At 41.6% G+C, this 23,668-nt stretch overlaps 1 long non-coding RNA gene and 1 other non-coding gene across 2 annotated transcripts in view; both read right to left on the bottom strand.

The window, feature by feature from the left end:
- The window catches only part of LOC112625106, a 46,907-nt gene that overhangs the window by 18,643 nt on the left and 4,596 nt on the right, over positions 1-23,668 (bottom strand). The gene's annotated exons all lie outside the window — the stretch shown is intronic.
- LOC112625585 lies at positions 16,250-16,311 on the bottom strand. Its single transcript, XR_003119669.1, has one exon. It is a non-coding gene; the product is annotated as a U7 small nuclear RNA (small nuclear RNA).

The raw sequence follows: 23,668 nt of genomic DNA, 5'->3' as shown, positions 1-23,668 counted from the left end.
TCTGGTGCAGTAATTATTGTTAACTTTAAATTATATTTGATCCAAATATCTAATTAGAGTGGCCTACCTTGACACTGGGTCTTACTTGTTGAAGAGCTCTAGCTCTTTTTTTTCTTTCTTTCTTTCTCTTTTTTTGAGACGGAGTCTCGCTCTGTCGCCCAGGCTGGAGTGCAGTGGCGCGATCTCAGCTCACGGCAAGCTCCGCCTCCTGGGTTCACGCCATTCTCCTGCCTCAGCCTCCCCAGTAGCTGGGACTACAGGCACCCGCCACCACGCCGGGCTAATTTTTTGTATTTTTTTAGTAGAGACGGGGTTTCACTGTGTTAGCCAGGATGGTCTCAATCTCCTGACCTTGTGATCTGCCCGCCTTGGCCTCCCAAAGTGCTGGGATTACAGGCCTGAGTCACAGCGCCCGGCCTTTTTCTTTCTTTTTAAAAAACTAAAAAAAAATTTTTTTAGAGACAAAGGCTTGCTATATTGCCTAGGCTATACTTGAACTCCTGGGCTCAAGGGATCTTCCTGTCTCAGCCTTCAGAGCAGCTGAGACTATAGGTTTCAGCTTCTTTTTTTTTTTTTTTTTTAAATGCTTGTTAGCTCTTCCTCTCTTCTCTTCCCTCTGACCTGCAGAAGTTACACACCACCTCATCTAGTTCAGTTAACTCTTTGGATGTGAACCAATTATTGAGTACCATGAATTTCAAAGCAAAAAGAGAGAAGGGGTCTGGCGATAACCTTTCCTTTTCCTCCTTCCACCCCATTCTAAATTCCCCTTAGTGTCATCTAGAAGAGACCTCTCAATGTGTCAACACTATTGAATATCTTTCACACACTGGATAATATACTACATGTTGAATATACAAAAACTATGAACTCTAGTCCTTGAGGCGAAGGACTTCCAAATGCAAGTCCTAAAAATGGACCAGGCAGAACTCAGTGTCTCCAAGAGTGCAAGAAGGGTTTTTCACTGAACGGTTGAAGCAGTGTTTGGAAAGACACAGATCTCATGACTTTTATAAATTCAAATGCAACACAGAGTCACATGGGCATAGAATTTTCCTGGATGTCTGAAAAATTTGCCAACCAGCTTTTATGCCTCCTCCTGTGTTCACTTTTACTTCACCTGGACGTCTCCTAACATCCTGAGAAGGAAATGTTTCTGAGCTATAAAGAACTTGGAATGTCTTTTTCAAAAGTACATTTTTCAACATTCAAGGAATTTCAAGAAATGTACTATTTGCCTAAGGGTAGATGATTTAAAAGATCTCTCTTGTGATGCCTTCAAATAAGTTGGTGATTGGAAAGCTGATACAGGAGTAGAAGGCATTATCATTCTACATTAATGTTTCAGAGGAGGAAGCCAGTTAGGGGAATATTTTCCTCCCTAACATTTTATCCCTGCTGAAATAAGTCAAAATACCCAATGTTCTTTGTATTCAAAGGTGACACTGGTACCAGCACGACTGTCAGCTGCTGTCAATCCTCGGCTTCTAGAAGCAATGTCACGGTGCTTTAACTTGCTTTTCAGTTTGCTCAGCATGTCTTTGAAGCATCACCTTTACTCATCTCTTCCAAAGCTCGCTGTTAACCACATTGCACTATTTCAGCAGGAAGTCAGCGAAATACTTAAAAGCTAGTGGGCCAGCCTCCTTCTTGTGAGATAGAAGCCTGTTTTTCAAAGAGCAGTCCTCAGAGAGACAGTGTCAACATGTCCTGGGTGCATGTGACAGTGGAGATTCCTGGACCTTGTTCCCAGACCAACAGATTCAGAAACTCGGGGAAAAGATCAGGTAATGTGCATTTTAAACAAATGCCCCTGGTGATTCCTCTACAGTGATGGCTAAGACCTTTGAGTTGAGGGCTTTTGCAGTCACCAACTATAGTTTTGTTGAGCCTGCATATTCATTTACACACAGGGACATCAACAGTCTGCAGAAGCCAGTTCCCAGAAATACACCTTAGTATCTCCACAAAAGGGAGGTCTGTTCACATGATTCTAATCTTCCCAGAAGACTCTCTGAGTCTTACATATATTATGGCTTATATGTGGAAAAAGTCCCACTTGCAATTAAGTATACCTTTCCAAATGGCTATGTAGATCCCGAATAAAGAGAACACATCAAATTCAAAATGCTAACATACATTAAAAGAAGAGGAGCTTGAGTAGTGAGAATAGAATTATAACCTTCAACAGAAAGGGGGGAGAATATCCTTAGGTTGGCTGATACATAGGCAAGAACTATTTCTGGTATATGTCGAGAAAATAAAAATAAGTGCAACATGTTGGGCATCCTTTTTAAACAGGTAGATGCCCAGCCCTGCCCAGGGCAGGTTGCACTTCCTTTTCTGACTGTCTAGATACAGTGCCACTGGCTCAGGGCTCCTTTTCCATTTGCATTGATTCTACAACCAAGATAGCACTTCTGCCCAGTACGTTTTTTAAACTTTTTTTTTTTTTTTTTTTTTTTTGAGCCAGGGTCTTGCTCTGTCACCCAGGTTGGGGTGCAGTGGTGTGATCTTGGCCCACTGCAACCTCCACCTCCTGGTTTCAAGTGATTCTCCCACCTCAGCCTTCCGAATAGCTGGGATTACAGGTGCCCACCACCACGCCCAGCTAATTTTTTGTATTTTTATTAGAGATGGGGTTTCACCATATTGGCCAGGCTGGTCTCAAACTCCTGACCTCGGGTGATCCGCCCATCTGGGCCTCCCAAAGTGCTGGGATTACAGGTGTGAGCCACTGCACCTGGCCAATTTTTTTTAGTTTTTGATTTTTGAAAAATTTATAGTTTTGCTGGAAATTGCTATATATATGTATTCTACATACCCTGCACCTAGCTGCCCGAATGGTAACCTCTGGCACGACTACAGCACAGGAACAAAGCCAGGAAATTGACACTGCTTATTGGTACAATCTACAGAGTGTATTCAGATTTCACCATTTTTATATACACTGTGTGTGTGTGTGTGGGTGGGTGGGTGGGTGCAGCTCTGTGCAATTGTGTCACATGTATACATTCGTACAGCCACTACCACAGCCGAGCTACAGAATTGTTCCATTACCACAAGGCTCCCTCCCTTCCCAGCCATACCTAGCCCCTTCCACCCATCCCTAACCCCAGCAATGGCTAATCTGTTCTTCATCTCTGTGATATTCCACAATTATTTTTAATAGCATTTTAAAGCCTTGAGGCAACTTCCAACCATGTTGAGCTTCCTGCCTGGACTGTCCAAGTTGTCTCTCAAGGTACCAATTACTGTTTAGTTAGTGCTCTAGTTACAAAGTTGCATAAATTTTTAGTGGTCTGACTATAATCCTAATATTCCTGAAGGCAGTCTTTTTAATGCTCACTTTTGCTGAGTGTGTGTTTTTCAGCAACATCTATTCTGCATCACCGCAGAAATATTTGTTTAGTGGCTGAAACATAACAGAGGTTCATTTATTTCATTCACAGAAGAGTCCAAGGAAGATGTTCTGTCTGGCAAGCATTTTTTTTTTTTTTTTTTTTTTTTTTGCAGTATTCTTGTCATAAACTTTCAAACCAGCTGGGTGTGGTGGCTCACGCCTGTAATCCCAGCACTTTGGGAGGCTGAGGTGAGTAGATTGCTTGAGCTCAGGAGTTCAAGACCAGCCTGGGCAACATGACAAACCTTGTCTTTACTAAAAATGCAAAAAATTAGCTGGTCATAGTGGCTTGCACCTATAGTCCCACCTACTTGGGGGGCTGAGGCAGGAGGATGGCCTGAACCCAGGTGGTCAAGGCTTCAGTGAGCCAAGATGATGCCACTGCACTCCAAACTGGGTGACAAAGTGAGACCCTGTCTCAAAAAACAAACAAACAAAAAACAAAAACAAAACAAAAAACCATAAACTTTCAAACATGTTCTTTGTTACCAACTTTGAACCTAAACCTAATATCATTTTTAAAAATTACACAATACAATCTGTATTTTCATTTTAACAAATGATATCACCAATCAGTCATCATTAAAGAGCATTTCTAAACCATTTAGATTTTAAGACATTTCTAGATGATGATGATGACTGCATTTTATAGAACATATCTGTCTCATTACCACCACCACACATGGCTTTCTCCATTCTTAGAGATTCCTTTTATGCAGAGGCTACTCCCCTGGCTCTCTCCAGTCCATCTCTTACTCCCATCCTTTCCCCCAACCAGTCCTTTTTTCTTCCTTCTTTTTGGGGAAGGCAGGGGTGAGACTGCCCTGGGCCACAACTGGTAATGGATAAATCTGGCTAATTCTAACTGCTATAGAGGAAGCTCATTTGGCAATGTCTCTAACTTAGACTTTAACAGTGATAAAGATGATATCTTGGCCTCTATCTGCGTCATCATTTGTCTTATTTCTTAATTGGTTCAAAACCTGGATGGGAAAAGCAATTTTTATTTACTGGGGTCTACTCAAAGTTCCCAAGAAAACACACACATACACACACACACGCGCGCGCACACACACACACACAGAGTTTTGTGATGATACAATTCAAAGGATAAGGGTGGCTTTTGTTTGTTTGTTTGTTTTAGTAATGCAACGGTAGGGAGCAGGTGGAAAGGAAGGGATGTTGAAGTAGCTAAAGAAGTTTTAAAAAAAAATCTAAGCAGAGTAGAAAGAATGAGGTGAGTGCTCAATGTGGATTCTGTTTTTAGGATAGGACAGTGCCTCTCAAACTGTGATCATGCCGGAGAAATACCTGGGGATGTTGAAATTCCTATTACGATCACTAGATCTGGAGTGGGGCTTCCATGTTTCCAGTAAGCTCCAGGTGATGCTGATGCCTCCGGTCCACAGACAGCACCTAGAGCTACAAGGCTGTAAGACATCACAAATCACTACCTTTTGCAGGCAGTAATCACTCATCGATCTATTTACCTATTTATTTATTATTATTATTATTTTCTGTGAGGAGGAGGGATAGAGGAAGGACGAAGGGAAAAGGAGAGTAAAAAAAAAGAAGGGAAAAAGGAGGGGGAGCTCGACCTATTTATCTTGAAGCAAATTTATGCAAATAATTATTTTGCTTAATCAAATATTTACAATGCTCCAGTTTCCTAAATGTACATCCATCCGGATGGCATTTCATACCTGCCTATGTCACTCATCTGCCCCCACTTCTAATGCCCACCCCCCTCCCCCCCACATTTTCAGCAAGCTTTCACTTCTTTCACAACCTATCCCAAAATGTAATGGCTTAAAATGACTACCATTTATTTTGGTCACAGTTCTATGCGTTACAGTTTGAACAGGGCTCAGCTGGGCTATTCTACTGGTCTTGACTGGGCTTGCATGTGAATCTATGGGCAGCTACAGAGAGCTGGATTGCCATGTCTCTGGCAGTGCCGGCTGTTGACTGGGATGTTGGAGAGGACTGGGCCACGTGTTTCTCAGCATCACCTGGCTAGAGCAGGCTTGTTCACATGGTGACAGAAATGTGCCAAGTACCGTCAGCCCTCCGTATCCATGCGTTCCGCATCTCTGGTTTCAACCAACTGCAGATAGAAAATACTCAGGAAAAAAACTGAGTCTGTACTGAACCCGTATACATTTTTTTCTTGTCATTATTCCCAAATAATTTTATATAACAACTATTTACACAGCATTTACACTGCATTAGGTAACATAACCAATCTAGAAATGATTTAAAGGATGCAAAAGGATGTGCATAGGTTATATGGAAACACTGCAGCATTTTATATAAGAGAACAGAGAGTCCACTGACTTTGGGAGGTCCTGGAACCAATCGCCCATGGATACGGAGGGATGACTGCACATCCTTGGAGTCAGCCCAGATGTGCAAGCCCTTTGGATGCCTCTACCTGAATCACAGTTGCTACTCTGCCCATCCCACTGGTCACAGAGAGTTGCATAACCAAGTCCGGAGTCAGAGTGAGACAGGATTGCCTAAGGGCATGGATGCTGGGAGCAGGAAGCATTTGTGGCTGCTTTTGCAATCAGACTATTTGAGTTGAAATTGGCCTTAAAGGCTTATCAGGCTTCTTTTTATCGCCACCCTATTCCTCCTACACTTTCCTCATCCTGGAACCCCTTTTCTACCTCTCTTTGGACAGAGCCCTGGTCTACTTTTTTTTTTTTTTTTTTTTTTTGAGACAGGGTCCTTCTTTTGCCCAGGCTCTGGAGTGCAGCGGCGCGATCATGGCTCACTGCAGCCTTGAACTCCTGGGCTACAGTGATCCTCCCACCTTAGCCTCTAGAGTAGCTGGGACTACAGGGATGTGCCACCACGCTTGGCTAATCTTTTATTTTTTGTAGAGATGGTCTTTCACTATGTTGCCCAGGCTGATCTTGAACTCCTGGTGATTCTCCTGCCTCAGCCTCGCAAAGTGGTGGGATTACAGGTGTGAGCCGCCACGCCTGGCCACTATTATTTATTTATGCTAGTTACTTATATATTTTTAATTCCATGTCAAGTGGGTTTTCTTACTGACTCCTTACAGATGAGGAAAATGAAGCACAGAAAGGTGAAGTAACTTGTCCAAGATCACACAGCTAGGAAGCTGCATAGCCAAGATTTGAACTCATATTTCTTGAACTCAAGAGGCCGGCCTTTTCAAGTAGTCTTATAATTGAAAACAAATGGTTACAAATGACCCACATGCAGACAATGAAGAATTGGCCAGAAAGTGTGTGTTTGCCAACTTGTTGGGACAGCAAATCAGGCTTTAGGGGTAGAAGATCTCAGGGTTCATGGGTTTCTGGGTCTACGACTAGATTTGGACTCAGATCTTTAGGGTCACAAATTTTTCTCAGTTCTCTTAGAGATAATCGGGCTCTGTTGAACGGAATCATTGTAATCAGTCTCACAAGAGGCTAAAAAAAAAAGAGACTAGAATGCTAATTTATTACCGTCTATGGATTTAGAGAAGTAACAACCACAGCAGCACAGATGTCAGATGGTCAGAATGACCAACAGGGAAACTAAGTTGAGATGAGAAGGTTTCAGAGTGAGTTTATTTCCTGCCTCCTTGCAAAAAGGATTTAAGTCCAATGCAACGGGAGCTGCTATTTTTAAGGAATACAGTCACCACTGAGGCATGGTGAGTCACTCTCAATTAAAAGGCTGTATCTGCCAAACTGGCAGGAAGACTCATTGAGTCATCAATGCCCTATCTCTCTTGGACAATGCTGGAGAAAGTATTTTCTCTCAACTCTTCATTTTCAATATTCCATTAAAACATCAGTATCAGGTTTCACTTTATTGGCTTGAGAACTTGCTCTATTGACTCTAATTATTCCCTGCCCAGCATTACAGTTGCAGTTGGTGCAGCTATCACCAGGGAATGGCAATGCCTCAGGTTTAATTATGTAGGAATGGGGTAATTGGTCAGTCTTTCCGTTGATGTAAATAATTCAGGAAAAGTAACACAACCAAGTGAAGTGAATGATGCTTTTTCTAGAAAAAAATATTCTCACTTATAAAAAAAAATGTGGTATACAGTTGGGATTGTGAAGGAAAAAAATGCGAAAATCTGGAGTAAGAGTCAAGATTGAGGGCAGGAGAAAGAAATGCCTCAAGATGTCTTAACTTCCAAGGGATTTAATTCAGGGAATGGGCTGTTTACAAAATCACTGGAAGGTCTAAGGGTATGCGCTTTAGACTAGGTTTCTAGAAATGACTCCCAGAAAAAAGCAGAACTGACCCACCAGAACTACTACCTCTGAGGCCACCACTAGGGCTACTGATTTCAACTGTGAGACTGTGTTCCTGTATCAGGAAGCCACACTAAACAAGCAGCCTGGCTTCAAAATGGGTTTCAAGATGTAACCTCGAAGCAAACCACAGAAGCCTTTTCCCTTAGCCTTCAAAAAAATAAACTCCACATCCTTCTCTTTCTCACCGCATACACTCCCTCCACATTTCTCTAACGGTAGGCTAGTATCTAATTATGTGCCTTCTTAGAAGTTCCTCGGGCTAATCTTGAGATGGGCAGGCCAAGCCTGGAGACCCAGCTGCAAAATTCCAGAGATTATCTCAAGGTGGCTAGTGAACCACCCAGCCATTGTGGAGATGATGTCAGCCCACGCTCCAGGTAGAATGAGACCCAAGATGGCCGCTGGAATGAGACATGCGGACACCGTATTCAGCACAATTCTTGCATGCCTTCCATATCAAGTTTCCCCTTTTTAATCCCTTGCCCCTTGTCTTTCCCCACAAATTCGAATTGGTCGCTTTGGATGGGAATCCAGCCACTTCCCCATTACTAGTTTTGGTTAATGAAGTCACTTTCTTTCCACTAGACCTCACTCTTGTTGAACTCTGCAGGCAACAAGCAACCGGATCTGCATTTGGTTACAGCGCTGCTCTTCATGCTTCCTCTAGACATGCAGATAACTGGAGAATGGATGCAGAACGGTTGAAAAGCCTCATGTTCCTACTACCTCGTTTGCCAATGACAACAAAGGCTTGTCATGGAACAGGAAGTTGGCCTCCACCAGATCCACCTTCCAAATCTCAGTTGAGTATAATCTAATGGTCAAACTTGATTTGTTTCTGGAATGCTAGTTGGGAGGGAGCCTGGATAATATAATTTGTCGTTTTGTAGCCCCTGGTATGGTCGGTTGGAATGAGTTGGAGGGAGCCAGTCCACACTCTCCACACATCTAGGATCAAGTGGCTTATTCGCCACCATGGCTACGACTAGCTGTCTCAGTTGTGATCACCAGCCCTCACATTTGACCCTCCCTACCACGTGGTCATTGCCTTCCCTCTTTATTAGTAACCCCTTTCATAGAAGAATCAGCTGAAGCCTAGAGGCATGGGATATTTTGCACAAACCTATGCTGGAGGAAGAAGGGGAGCCAGGCTTGGAACTCCATCTGTCTGATTCCAGAGACTGCACTCCCCACCAGTACTTGATCCTCCCCACAGCTGCTATCTCTCCAAGTCAAAGGCCCATGAAGCTCTCCCTCACTCTGTTTCAAGTGGCAGCAAGCCCCAGGCTCCAGCCCTGTTCACGGACTCCCAACGGATCTCCTGCAGCTTTTCTCTTGCTCCTGCTTTTACCGGAAATTATAACTATTTCAGCAGTTTTAGTGCTTGGAGGAAGCTTTCTCTACCTACCTCTCCTCCCTCTGGGGACAGGATTGCTTTACTCATCCCAGGGAAGGCCTTAAATTACCTTCTGCTACATCCACAGATTTTATTTCATCTCTCTCCATTAGAAATAAAGACGAAGGCAAGACCATGGTTTCTGAGTTCTCTTAGTCTCCACAGAATGTAATTACGACATTTTTTTTCTTTTTCTAATCACAGGAGACTTCTCTCAGCAACCTAGTTACTGATTCTATTACTCCCTCACTCTCCACTTCCAACTGCTCTTTGAAGCGGCTTTGGTAGGGAAGTTATTTCGCTTCAAGTTGTTTAAGAGGCCTCATTAATGAGGTTGATGACAGTCAGATCCTGCCATGCCTCTTAAGAGACTTGTCATTTCCTCTACCCTAAACATTGTAAAACAAACGCGGGTGGAATGGTAAAGCAATGTGGTCATTATTTGTCTATGCATCCACCATTGGAAAACATCTCCTTTTCAATTTAAAATACTCTCAGAATATGAGATGTTGCCTATTTGTTGCTGGTCCCTGCTCTCTCTCTCTCCTGTCTCCACATCTGGGTTCATTTAGTAACCATCAAAAGAAAAGCAACCCTTGGGATCCATTATTATCATTTATCCATCCAAATCTGTGAATGCTTACTATGTGCCAGGCACTGTGCTAAGTGCTCAGAAGAGTAGGTGAATAGGGTTCCTGTCTTCCAGACGCTTCCAATCCAGACATTACACAAGCGATCAACTCATAAAATAATTTAAAGTGGGTGCCAGGTGCGGTGGCTCACGCTTGTAATCCCAGCATTCTGGGAGGTCGAAGCGGGAGGATCGCCAGAAGTAGGAGTTCAAAACCAGCCTGACCAACATGGTGAAACCCCTCTACTAAGTACACAAAAATTAGCCTGGCGTGGTGGCGGGCACCTATAATCCCAGCTACTCAGGAAGCTGAGGCAGAAGAATCACTTGAACCCAGGAGACAGAGGTTGCAGTGAGCTGAGATTGCACCACTGCAGTCCAGCCTGGGCGCCAGGGTGAGACTATGTCTCAAAAAAAAAAAAAAAAAAATTAAAGTGAATATATAGGGCATTTCCTCAAAACTAGGTTCCTACTTAGACGAAGTAGAAAGGGAAGGCTTCTCAGAGAAGGTGACATTTACACTGAAGGAAAAGGAGAAAGCTGCCATGCAAAATGAAGAGAACATTTGGGACAGACGGCACAGCATATAGGAAGGTGGGAAAAGAAAAGGTTGGTGTATTGCAGGTCTGCAAGGAGTCGCTCAGGGTGGAAGCCCATTGGCCAGAGGGAGGCTGATCCTCGAGATCAGTGGGGCCAGACCTTGCAGGGCTTTATAGGTCAAGGAAAGGAGTTACGATCGTATGCTCAGTGTGATGGGAACCGTTGGAGAAGGGAGGAAGATGTCTACTCAAGGAATTCTCACGACTGAGTGGGGAGTGGACTGGAATGAGGGGATGATGGCAAAGAGGATGCAGAGGGCATTGCACTTGTCCAAGAGGAGCCTGGACTAGGTGGTGGGGAGTGGAGAGGGGGAGGTGGGGGACATGAGATTTGCTGATAGCTGAGATGTGAGTGGTAGTGAAGCAGAGGAGTTAATGACGCCCTCTGCTTTTTCAGATGCTCTTTGGGGCTCAGCAGTGAGGAATCCTAGCACCAAGATGGCGGGGGTGGGGGTTAACCACCATAGGGGGGTTAATGGGCCTTATGACTTAATGATATGCCTCTTGGCAACCTACCTTTTCTCCCTTGTGGCTATATTCTTGTAATGCCATCCACTCCTAGTAGATAGAGGCTGCATATTTACCTGCCTCACGTCTAGAACATGAAATGCCTCTTGAATCTGACAGTATCGAGGAGTGGTTAAGCACAGTCTCTGGAGCCAGGCAGCCTCATCCGAATCCTATTTCTCTTGACTATAGGTATAATCTCACCTGGCTTCTCTGAGGCTTGGCTTCTTTAGTTGTAAATTAGTGTGATGATAATAGTACCTACCTTGTGGGATTGCTGGGAGGATTGTATGAACTCCTGCAAGGGAAGTCCTCGTAGCAGTGCCTGGCACATGAGCTCAGTGTTAGCTCATATTAGAGTAAATCACAGGGGACCAGATACTTTTGAGCTGCCTTTATTTCACTCTACACCCACCCTTATAACAGGATTTAATGCTTTAAGGCCTGCTCAAATAGATCCAACCCCAGACTGGATTCACAAGACAAGTCTGCCTTACTAAGTATTTCTTTTTTTTTGAGATGGAGTCTTGCACTGTGGCCCAGGCTGGAGTGCAGTGGCGTGATCTCCACTCACTGCAAGCTCCGCTTCCCAGGTTCACAGCATTCTCCTGCCTCAGCCTCCTGTGTAGCTGGGACTACAGGCGCCCGCCACCGCGCCCGGCTCATTTTTTTAAATGTATTTTTAGTAGAGACGGGGTTTCAACGTGTTAGCCAGGATGGTCTGGATCTCCTCACCTCGTGATCTGCCTGTCTCGGCCTCCCAAAGTGCTGGTATTACAGGTGTGCGCCACCGCGCCCGGCCTTACTAAGTATTTCATAGGGAGCTGGAAGTGGGGGTTTCCTCTAGCTGCACAGTGTTTCATTTCAAAATCCCTAATGAAAATCTGGCAGCCAGGCATGGTGGCTCATGCCTGTAAACCTAGAACTTTGGGAGGCTGAGGTGGGAGGAACGCTTGAGGTCAGGAGTTCAAGAAGAGCCTAGGCAACATGGTGAAACCCCATCTCTACAAAAAAAATGCAAAAATTAGCCGGGCATGGTGGTGCCTGCTGGTAGTCCTAGCTACTGGAGAGGTTGAGGTGGGAGGATCACCTGAGCCTGGGAGGCAGAGGTTGCATTGAACCAAAGATCTCACCACTGCACTCCAGCCTAGGTGACAGTGCCAGAAAATCTGGCCCCTTCTCCCTCTCTATTCACTTGCAACTGTATGCACCTCTCCCCACATTTTCCTCTTCCAGTTTTTCTGGCCCCTGGGATTATACCCCGCTTCCCACCTCACCCTTAGTCTCTTCACAGAACCCAGCTTTACTAATTCTCTCCTTGTTTTCTGCTATGGTCTGAATATGTCTCTCCCAAACTCGTATGTGAAATCCTAACCTCCAAAGTGATGGTATTAGGAGGTGGAGTCTTTGAGAAGTGAGCAGGTCAGAGGGGCTGACCTCTCATGAATGGGATTAGTGCCCTTAGAAAAGAGATCCCAGAGAGATTCTTCTCCCTTTCTGCCATGTGAGGATACAGAGAGAAGATGACCCTTTATGAACCAGGAAGTGGCCTTCATCAGACACGGAATCTGCCAGGGACTTGATCTTGGACTTCTGAGCCTCAGTAACAGTGAGAAATACATTTCTGTTATTCATCAGCCACTCAGTTTATGATATATTGTCACAGCAGCCTCTAACAGACTGAGACATTTTCTATTTCCTAATTTCTGATCTTATCTTTATTATTTGTTTTATTTAATTTCCTCTGGGTTTATTTTCCATTCTTTTTAAAACTTCCCAGTGTATATTTTCCATTATTTTAGCAACTCTTGAGATGAAAATCTTAACTCATAAATGTTTAGCTTTTTTTTTTTTTCTTTTCTGTTACATGCTTTTAAAATTATGTTTCCCACAAGCATGATTTTGGCTGCCTCTCATAAGTCTTGATGTGTGGTATTTTCATTATCATTCAGTTGAAAATACTTTATAATTTTTATTGTAACATTTTCTTTGACCTATGGATTATTTAGAATATTGCTTAATTTCTAAATAAGCCTTGCCTGTGTTACTGATTTCTAGCTTAGGTGCATTGTGTCAGAGGATGTACTTTATGTGATTTCACTGCTTTGAAATTTGTTGTGACTTGTTTTATGTTATGAACCAGCATATAGTTAATTCTGGTACATATTCCCGGTGAGCTTGAAAAGAATATTCACTCTGCAGTTATTGGGTACAATGTTCTAGGAATGTACATTAGGTCAAGTTTGCTAAACATGGTATTTCTATTCTTCGTTAACATATTCTATCAGTTTCTAAAAGGTGCCTTATAGAATTCCACTATGATTGCAGATTTGTCTATTCTTCCTTTTAGACTTTTCATTTTTTGCTTTATGTATTTTGGAACTATATTACTAAGTGTATACAAATTTAGAATTATTGTATCTTCTCATACAATAGTTGATAATGGTAAATTAAACCTTTCATCATTATGTAGTATTATTTTTCATGGTTAGTAATGTCATTTATCTTAAAGTTTACTTTGCCTAAAATTAATAATTTATGTTAGTTTTTTTTTTTTTTTTTTTTTTTTNGGTAAATTAAACCTTTCATCATTATGTAGTATTATTTTTCATGGTTAGTAATGTCATTTATCTTAAAGTTTACTTTGCCTAAAATTAATAATTTATGTTATTTTTTTTTTTTTTTTTTTTTTGAGATAGAGTCTTGCTCTGTTGCCCAGGCTGGAGTGCAGTGGCGCAACCTCAGCTCACTGCAACCTCCACCCCTCCAGGTTTAAGCAATTCTCTGCCTCAGCCTCCAGAGTAGCTGGGATTACAGGCGCGTGCCACCACACCCAGCTAATTTTTTTTTTTTTTTTTTTGTATTTTAGTGGAGACGGGGTCTCACCATCTTGGCCAGGCTCGTCTTGAACTCCTGACCTCGTGATCCACCCACCTCGGCCTCCCAAAGTGCTGGGATTACAGGCGTAAGCCACCGCGCCTGGCTATATTAGCTTTCTTTTTGCTAGTATTTGCATGTTACATCTTTTTCCATTATTTTACTTTCAACTTTCAATATTTCTGTAGCCTTTTGTTTTAGTTACATTCCTGGTTAAAACAATATGTAATAAAAAATTTTTTCCCATAGTTTTATTGAAGACTTGCTTTTATTTGTTTGTTTGTTTTTTGAGACGGAGTCTTGCCCTTGTCCCCCAGGCTGGAGTGCAATGGCTTGATCTCGGCTCACTGCAACCTCTGCCTCCCAGGGTTCAAATGATTCTCCTGTCCCAGCCTCCCGAGTAGCTGGGATTATAGGCGCCCACCACCACGCCCAGCTAATTTTTTGTATTTTTGGTAGAGACGGGGTTTCACTATGTTGGCCAGGCTGGTCTTGAACTCCGGACCTCAGGTGATCCACCTGCCTCAGCCTCCCAAAGTGCTGGGATTACAGGCGTGAGCCACCATACCGGGACATTTTAAAGAATGTAAGTAATTTGCCAGATTGGTAACATCCTGGGATTTCTATGTTACTTTGTAGAAGATCTTAATATAACAACCCGCTGCTCTTCAGGTTATTAATAACCTAGTCTTAATGTTTCTTAGCCTTAGCATATGTGAAAAACTATAAATTGTAAATTACTATACACATTTACATCATCTTGTATATGTAATTGTTTTTGTCTTAAAAAATCTAGTCGGATAATCATTGTCTTCTAATATGAATATTTTGCTTACTTATATTTAATTTGGTTTCTATGTATTCAATCTGTTCTGTTTCTTTTTCTTTCTTTCCTTGCTTTATTTTGAGCTGATCATTTTTTACTTTTTCAGTCTCCCCCTGTGTCTGAAAATTATGCAATCTTTTAGCATTCCTTGAGTGGTTACCATAGAGATTACAAAATAAATTCTAGATATGCAAAAATCTAGTATCAATTAGTTCTTTTACTCCCTTTTCAGATAATACACACATTTTGGGAACAATACTTCCCAAACCTTAATATGCATATGAATCACAGAGGATTTTGTTAAAACAGAAATTCTGATTCAGTGATAGTTCTGAGATGCTGCCTTCTAATAAGCTCTATGAGCCACTCTATGATTAGAAAGCCTTTAGAACACTTTACTCTCTTTAGCTCCTCTCTACTTAAATACCAATAATGTCCTTTCTCTATATTTTAAACCCTAAAACACATTACTGTAATTTTTTATATAGGTAATATTAATCTAGATTCGCCCACTTATTTATTTATTTAATGCATATTTTTTGAAATGGAGTCTTGCTCTGTCACCCAGACTGGAGTGCAGTGGCACCATCTCAGCTCACTGCAACCTCCACCTCCCAGGTTCAAGCAATTCTCCTGCCTCAGCCTTCCAAGTAGCTGGGACCACAGGTGCCCAGCACCACACCCAGCTAATTTTTTTATTTTTAGTAGAGATGGAGTTTCACCATGTTGGTCAGGCTGGTCTGGAACTCCTGACCTCAAGTGATCTGCCCACCTTGGCCACCTAAAGTGCTGGGATTACAGGTATGAGCCATTGCACCCAGCCTCACCCACATACTTACCATTTTTATTGTTCTTCATCCCATCCTGCATTGTTGATATTTTGGATTTTTGTTGTTGTTGATGTTGTTTTTTGCTTTTTGGGTTTTTTGTTTGTTTGTTTGTTTGTTTTGAGACAGGTCTCACTTTGTCACCCAGGCTGGAGTGCAATGGCATGATCATGGCTCACTGCAGCCTCGACCTCCTGGGCTCAAGCAATACTCCCACCTCAACCTCCCAAGTAGCTAGGACCACAGAAGTGCACCACCATGCCTGACTAATTTTTGTATTTTTTTGTAGAGATGGGTTTTTGCCATGTTGCCCAGGCTGGTCTTGAACTCCTGGGCTCAAATGATCCACCCACCTTGGCCTCCCAAAGTGCTGGGATTACAGGCATGGGCCACAGTGGCCAGCCTTTGATATTTTGGTATTTCACATGGAACCATTTTTCTTTTGGCTTAAGAATACCTTTTGGTATTTCTTTTAGTGGAGTTCTGCTGGTGAAAATTCCGTTTTTGCCTGAAAATGTCTCTAAACTTTAAATTTTGAAATATTTTTTGATTTACAGAGACAGAGCAGAGGATTCCTATATATCCTTTACTCATTTTTTTTTCTAATGTTAACATCGTATTTACTGTAATACATTTGTGAAAACTAAGAACTCAACATAGTTACACACTCTTGAACATACTTCAGATTTTATTTGTATTTCTCCACTCATATTTTCTTTCTGCTTCAGGATCCAATCCAGGATACTGCATTACATTTAGTTATCATGTCTCATTAGTTTCCTTTGGTCTGTAATACTTTCTCAGTCTTTTCTTGTTTTCCATGACTATGACAGTTTTGAGACATACTAGTCAGGTATAAATAGCCAGGTATTTTCTAGAGCATTTTTTTTTTAAAGGGGCTCTTCGGCATAAACTGGAAAGCCTACTAGACAAATTCTGAAAGAGCTGTAACACCCTATAACATTTTTCAATTGGAGTTTGTCTGTGTATTAATTTGCTAGGGCTGCCTAACAAGACTGGATGGCTTAAACAATAGAAATTCATTTCTTCATAGTTCTAGAGATTAGTCTGAAATCAAGGTATCAGCAGGTTTGACTTCTTCTGAGGCCTCTTTCCTTGGCTTGTATATGGCTGTCTTCTCTTTCTGTCTTCGTGGTCTTTCCTTTGTGTGTGTCTGTGTCTAATCTCCTCTTATAAAGATACCAGTTATATTGGATTAGGAACCCACGCTTAGGACCTCGTTTTACCGTAATTACCTCTTTAAAGGCCGTATCTTTATATACAGTCACATTCTAAGGTACTGATGGTTAAGAGTTCAACATATAAATTTTGGGGTGACACCAACATTCAGACCATATCATACACCTTTCCATGCTTTGAAAGCATGCTTTTTTTTTGTTTCCATTTGTGCAAGATATGTCCCAGCATAGTGAATTCTAAATTGGCAGTTATTTATTTCAGCACTTTTCTTAGTTCATTGCCTTCTGGCTTCCATTGTTTCATCTGTGTTCCATATGTTTTTTATTCTCTTACACTCTCTTCTATATTTCCATCTTCATTTTTAACTGCTATGCTTTATTCTGGACAGTTTCTTCTGGCTATCTTTCGATTCAGATTTGAGGGTACAGTAGAGTATTTGTTGAGACTAAGTAGCCTGAGTGACCGGAGGACATCCACGGGGGGTTGGGAGGATAAGCTCAGGTGAAAATTCAGGGCTTACAGAAGAAATCTAGATTCTTCAGACTGGCAAGGGAAGCCTTTTGACATAAGGCTCTAGTTTTACTTTGTAGCTTTCCCCCCTATGATTTAAGACCAACCAGTTAGACTCATATCTTTGTGAAATACATCTTTATTTCTGATTCCAAACTGAAATAATTTCCTCCTTTGAAGTGCTGATTTCCCCTTGTCTCTACTGAGCTAATCCTCAAAGTTTTGGCTTACGTGCCCCTTATTCAATGAAGCCACTTTTGATCATTTTAGACCAGTGTTACAGGGACTCCTGCAGGCTACTTAATGTATGTTAGCTTATAGTGTTAGTTATCTTGTAATGTTTATGCCTTGTTTTTCAAATAAATAATAATACTCGAAGGAAAGGTATGTCTTGTACCTTTCAGCACCTAACACCTTAGCCTTAGAATTTAAATCCGTGTTTGGCACATATTATGTTAATAAATTTATATTGATTGATTTTGTTTTCCTTTGTCACTCTCAATGTACTAGAGAGAGATCCTCTAGCTACATACACAATGCATTTTAGCTTTCGGTCACTTTTTTTTCTTTTGCCCAGGCTGGAGTGTGGTGGCAAGATTTTGGCTCACTGCAACCTCCGCCTCCCAGGTTCAAGTGATCCTCCTGCCCCAGCCTCCCAAGTAGCATTTTTGTATTTTTGGGAGAGGGCTTTCACCATGTTGCCTAGGCTGGTCTTGAACTCCTGAGCTCAAGCGATCTGCCTACCTCGGCCTCCCAAAGTGCTGGAATTTACAGGTGTGAGCCACTGTGGCCACCCTTGGTTACTTTTAATTTTATGGAAGGTGCAGAAATAAATGAAGAACCATGGAAATGAGAGCAGCTAGAGGCTGTTTATTCAGAACTTGCTATAGCAGGGGGATCAGTCATTGTCATTTATATTTGGCAGAAGCTCAAAGACAATGAGGACAAGGGGAGTGGAGAAACTTTATGATAGAAAAAAGGAAAGGGTTAGGTATGTGCCATATGGAGGCTGTCGGCACCAAGAAGCTGGAGGCAGGTTAACTAGAAATGGGGCATCCTATGCAATTGGTTTGGGGAGCACATTTGGCTTTCTTTGGTTGGTGCTGAGTTGGAAGTGGAGGCGAAATAAAGAAAGCTGGTGGTTACAGGCCAAGTCCTAATTGTTTGGGGATGATCACTGCAGAGTATGGTTTGGCTTCCTGCTGGTTGCTGCAGAGGTTATGGGTCAGAGTTTTATCGTCATATCGCCTGGCCATTGCTCACCTGTATATTCAGTCCCTCAGTCTCCGTTTTGGCCACTGTCTTACTTGGAAGAGTGTGACCAGTTGAAGGAGGGCTAGTGATCCAGACCTCCAGATCTTGGAGATTGTTTAGTCGCCTCCACAATCAATCTTATTGTGAGATCTTTTGGACTTTTTTGTGTTTTACCATTATGGTGATAATCTGGTAAGAGGGTGCCTGTACAGAAGAATTTAAGACTCTGGATAGAATGCAAAGGGCCTCAGGTTGAAGCATCTTTTTAGATTAACATTTCGATTGTATAGAATTCTAAATTGCTTCTTTAGTTGTGAAATGTGAACCCAGGGATTGACTTCCTGGAGTTTAATTGTTGTGTTTGCTATTAACACTGCCAGATAAGGCTACTTTTGATGAGGTTCAAGAACAGTTTCTTTCTGTTATCACTTCCAAATACATAAAATTTCCTGTTGAAGATCATGAAGAGGCTGTTTAGGAAGATGTTGTGGGGATACTGGCATAATGATCTTGGTGATAGAACTGGGTATGGTACATGAGTTCCTTGAAATATTTTGTCATTTTTGTGTGCAGTAGGACAGAGTCTATTATCCAAAGTGAAATATCTCAATGCATGGGTCTTCTAGTTACCAGTTCTCAGGGGAATATATTCCCAAGGGAATAATGAACCATGTAACCATAAAGGCTAGTGAAAGCGGGAGTAGCTTTGGTGAAGGGAGCTCGAAGATTTCTGAAAGTTCTGCTAATTTAAATTTAAGAATGCCATTGGTTTTTTTTAACCTGTCCAGAAGATTGTGGGTGGCAAGGATAGTGTAGTTTGGAGTAAGGTGTAGTTATTTTATAATAGTTCCCATAAAGTGTTTGCTTCAGTCATTTGATATAAAAGTTGTGATGCCCCAGGTTGGAAACATAAAACCATGCAGCTTTTTTAGAGACTGTAAGGACCGTAGCTTTTTGGCAGAAAAATGCTGCAGTCCACTCTGAAAATAGACATACAATAAAAACATTTTAAAAATCCATTTGAAGGTGTGCAAAAGGGTGTTGAGGCCTTGGTTCTTGGCCATGTCTCACCTTCACAGATTATTCAGGATTATGTGTTGACAGGTGACACATGACTCCAAAATAACCTCAGCTGTCTTTTTCAAGTTTCCCAACTAATGTCCATATAAGGGAGTAGGCAATTTGTCTGTGCCATGATGAGCAGTTTTCATGGCGAAATTAAGCTAACTTCCATTTGAAGTCATCTGATGTCACCAAACCACTGTCTTGGGAATTCCAGCGATGACGCAAACAGATATTTTTCATTCTTCCTTTTCAAAGATTTGGCCTAAACATTGATATTTTATTTTATTTTATTTTGAGATGGAGTTTCACTCTTTCGCCCAGGCTGGAGTGCAGCGGCGTGATCTCAGCTCACTGCAGCCTCCGCCTCCCTGGTTCAAGTGATTCTCCTGCCTCAGTCTCCTGAGTAGCTGGGATTACAGGTGCCTGCCACCACACCTGGCTAATTTTTGTATTTTCAGTAGAGACAGGGTTTCGCCAGGCTGGTCTGGAACTCCTGACCTCAGGTGATCCACCCACTCCCAAAGTGCTAGGATTATAGGCATGAGTCACTGCACCTGCCAACATTGATATTTTATAATTGTCTCTTTGGATACCTCCAGAAATTTATCCTCTGAGGGCTGAGATAGGATCATATACTGGTTAAGTCTGCTTGTTTGTCACAATGAGCTGCTAGAGCATTTCCTTTAAGTTTCATATTTTCTCTTTTTGCATGAGCATTTACATTATAATGACCACCACTCAAAGGAACAGGAGTGCATCGAAAAGTACATTAACTTGTTGTCTATTTTTCTGGGAGTTTCGGCAGAGATGAGAAACTCCCCACTTTTTTTTTCTCAAAGCATCTCAAAGTCATGTACTATTCCAAAAGCATATTTGCTTTCTGTACATTTGTTTACTCTCTGGTCTTCAACTAATTGACAAGGTGTAATATATGCATTATGTTCTGGCATTTGTGCTGACTTTTACCCAGGTAGAGAACACTATATTCTAAAGAGAAATTAGTCATACCATAACCTGCTTGATAACCTCCAGTATCAGTTTTTGTTTCTGAGATGGGATCTTGCCCTGTCACTCAGGCTGGAGTGCAGTGGCATGATCATGGCTCACTGCAGCCTTGACCTCCTAGATTCAAGAGATCCTCCTACCTCAGCCTTGTGAGTAGTTGAAACTACAGACATATACCACCTTACATGGCTAATTTTTTCTTTTTGTAGAGACAAGATTTCACTCTGTTGCTCAGGCTGGTCTTGAACTTCTGGGCTCAAGCAATCCTCCCACCTCGGCCAGTTTCAGTTTTGAGGTATGATCCATTAACAAATAGTATTAGGTCAGGGTTCTCAGTGGGAGTCCCTGATAAATATGAATACAGAAAATTTCCTAGCTAAGGTGAGACTATTGTGAGGCTCCCTTTCTGGTTAGGGGCAGAAGAGTGGCAGGATTCAGGGTGCTGCAGTAGTGAATGGTAATGTGAGAGGGAGAGTAGCAATATCCTAAGAAGTTAATCAGCTGACTGAAAAGTGTTGTGTGTTTTCAGTCAGTAGTAATGTCAGTACTATATGAGGGACCATGAGATCAAGTGGGGAAACTAGAACTATTTCAGCAGAAGTATGGATAGGTAATTTTTGGTTTTTTCTTGATTGCAGCTTTCAACACAGATGAGAGGAAAGCCTTTACAACCAGATCAAAGGTAAGGCTATATATAGTAAGTCATGAGTTTTGATGGTTCCCATCAAGTTGAGTTAAAACTCCAAGGGCTTATCCATATAGCTTATGCATAAATAGACCAAAGGGATTTTTGTAGTTAAAGATGCCCAGTGAAAGAAGCTGTTGAAGAACTTTCTTCAGGCTGCAGAAAGCCTATTCCAAGTTTGGGTTCCCAGAAGAAAAAGTCTCTTCCTGAGGTCTGAATCAAGTCATAAAGGGATATTACGATCTCAGAAAATGTGTATGCAATATCTAGTTAAACCTAGAAGTCCTATCAACTGTCATTTAGTGAGAGGTCTAAAATAAGTTTGGATAATCTTTTGCCTAATGAGAGAATGTTTTTCCCTCCTTAGACACACCATGTCCTAAATAATGGATTGTACTTTGGAAAAGTTGAAATGTATCTGTTGAAACTTTGTTCCTTCTCTGTTAAGGCTGAGAGCAAGTAAATGGAACTCTTTTACAAGTTTTCTTGTTCTCTGAATAAAGTAGATCATCTACATATGATATCAGAACTAAATCACAAGAGAAATTCAGATCTTTTAAGAATTGTTTGAGGAATTGGGAAAAATAGGAGGGGGCTTCAATAAAACCCTGGGACATGATTGTCCAGGTATATTGTTATCTTCTCCAGGTGAAAGCTAAAAGGTATTGACTGCCCTAGAAGTGGTCTAGAGGCACATCCAAAAAAGAAATAAATAAATAAAAAGGCAGAGCAAAAATACACTACAGTTAAGCAAGTGGCTTCAGGTAGAATTGATGCCAAGATGGTATCTGAGTTAGGTACTACTGGGAAGCAAGGAACAAAAATTTTGTTGATTATCCTGAGGTCTTGAAAAATGGATATTCTCACTTATTTGGTTTCTTTACTGGCAAGACTAGAGTGTTAAAATCGCTAGTGCAGGGTATGAAAAGACCATTAGATATAAGGCTTTCAAATATAGCTTTGAAATCTTCCTTTGCTCTGTCTTCAAGGGATATTGGGGATGATTGGGTAACAGTTTGGTACAACCTATCTTCTCTTCGGTTTCTACTCCAGTTATTTTTTTCTATGTCCGTGGACTTTTAAGGCCACAGAATGTCAGGTACAGTGTCAAGACCTTCATGCGGGGGTATGCATCAAACATAATGCAGGAGGCAAAGGTATATCCACAGTAGGCACAACTTGATTATGAATAGAGGAGTCTTCTGGAACTTTAAGAAACAATTCCTCTCTTGCACATTTAATATTATGATTCCATTTGCAAAGAGGAGGCTATTAAATTTGCAGGGGTAGTTTCACAGACCAGGAAGGGATATTTTCACTCAAGGGCCCAGGGGTTACAATTAAGGGCTGGGAGATAGAAAAAATCTGTGGGTTGAGAGACCTACCACTTGTGTGTATGTTTACTCTGAGGAGGAAGCTCAGCAAAGGTGGTGAAGTTTAATGCAGAAAGAGCAGCACATGTACCTACCAGGAATTGATGAGATTGACCATCTGTCTTCATTCATTTATGCTACCGTGACAGAATACTGGGTAATTTATATAGAACAGAAATGTATTTCTCATGGTTCTGGAGGCTGGGAAGTCCAAGATCAAGGCGCTGGTATTTGGTAGTTTGTTGGGGGCCTTCTTGCTATGGTACTCACATGGCAGAAGGTGGAAGGGCAAGTGGGGGCAAATGTGTCCTCACATGGCAGAAGAGAAAAAAGAATGAACTTACTCTGTGAGTTCTTTTTATAGTTGCATTCATTCATTCCTGAAGTAGAACCCTCATGACCTAAATATCTCCCATTAGTCCCCATCCCCCAACACATTTGCCTTGGGGATTAAGTTTCTAACATATAGATTCTGGGGAACACATTCAGACTATACCATCATCTATACAGTTAATTCACTTGAGTGTGTAAGAGCAAAGCAGGATACTGGGAGCATTTTTCTTCTTCTGAGAGCACTCTCATTGATTGGAATTGAGGGATTTTTTTTTTATCTTGGTTTCTCTTTTATAAGATAGGACAATCTTTTTTTCTGGTTTACAATATCTGTAAGTGTCCTTGTCAAAATGGCTGATGGGAAGAGGGCCACTTAGGTGTTTGATCTGTAAGACCATAGTTTATTTTGGGCCTTGTGTCGTTTTTATTCTAAAGCCCTTTCAAAATGTTCTGAGAGGTGTTTAGTTCAGGTAAAGAGCTATTTTCCATTCTAATTTCTACTTTTGAATTAGCCTTCTAGTTTTGGATTTAACTCCATTGACAAAATAAGACGAAAGGGCTGCTGTTACACTGGCACTGTTGTTAACTCCTGAACATTGTCAGGAGGTATGTTATAGTCTATCCTGAAAATCTCCTGTAGTTTCATCTTGTCTCTGTTTGCGTTACTGAATTATGATACAACAGATTTTTATAGAAAACGTTTGGGATATTGCTTTTAGGAGGCTTTGTTCTACTTTTCAGGGCATTGTTTTTTTTCGTTGTTTTTTTTTTCATACTCTAAGTTTATTGGGGAAAGAGCGATCCTTGTAGATCCCTTCTCATGTCGGTCCAGTCAGCTTTTCTTTAAATCCAAGATTTAACACCTGAGGATCTGGCCAATATATGTAT

This window comes from Theropithecus gelada, chromosome 5, assembly GCF_003255815.1.
Source record: "Theropithecus gelada isolate Dixy chromosome 5, Tgel_1.0, whole genome shotgun sequence".
NCBI classification, from domain to species: domain Eukaryota; kingdom Metazoa; phylum Chordata; class Mammalia; order Primates; family Cercopithecidae; genus Theropithecus; species Theropithecus gelada.
This window is presented reverse-complemented; position numbering and strand designations above follow the sequence as displayed.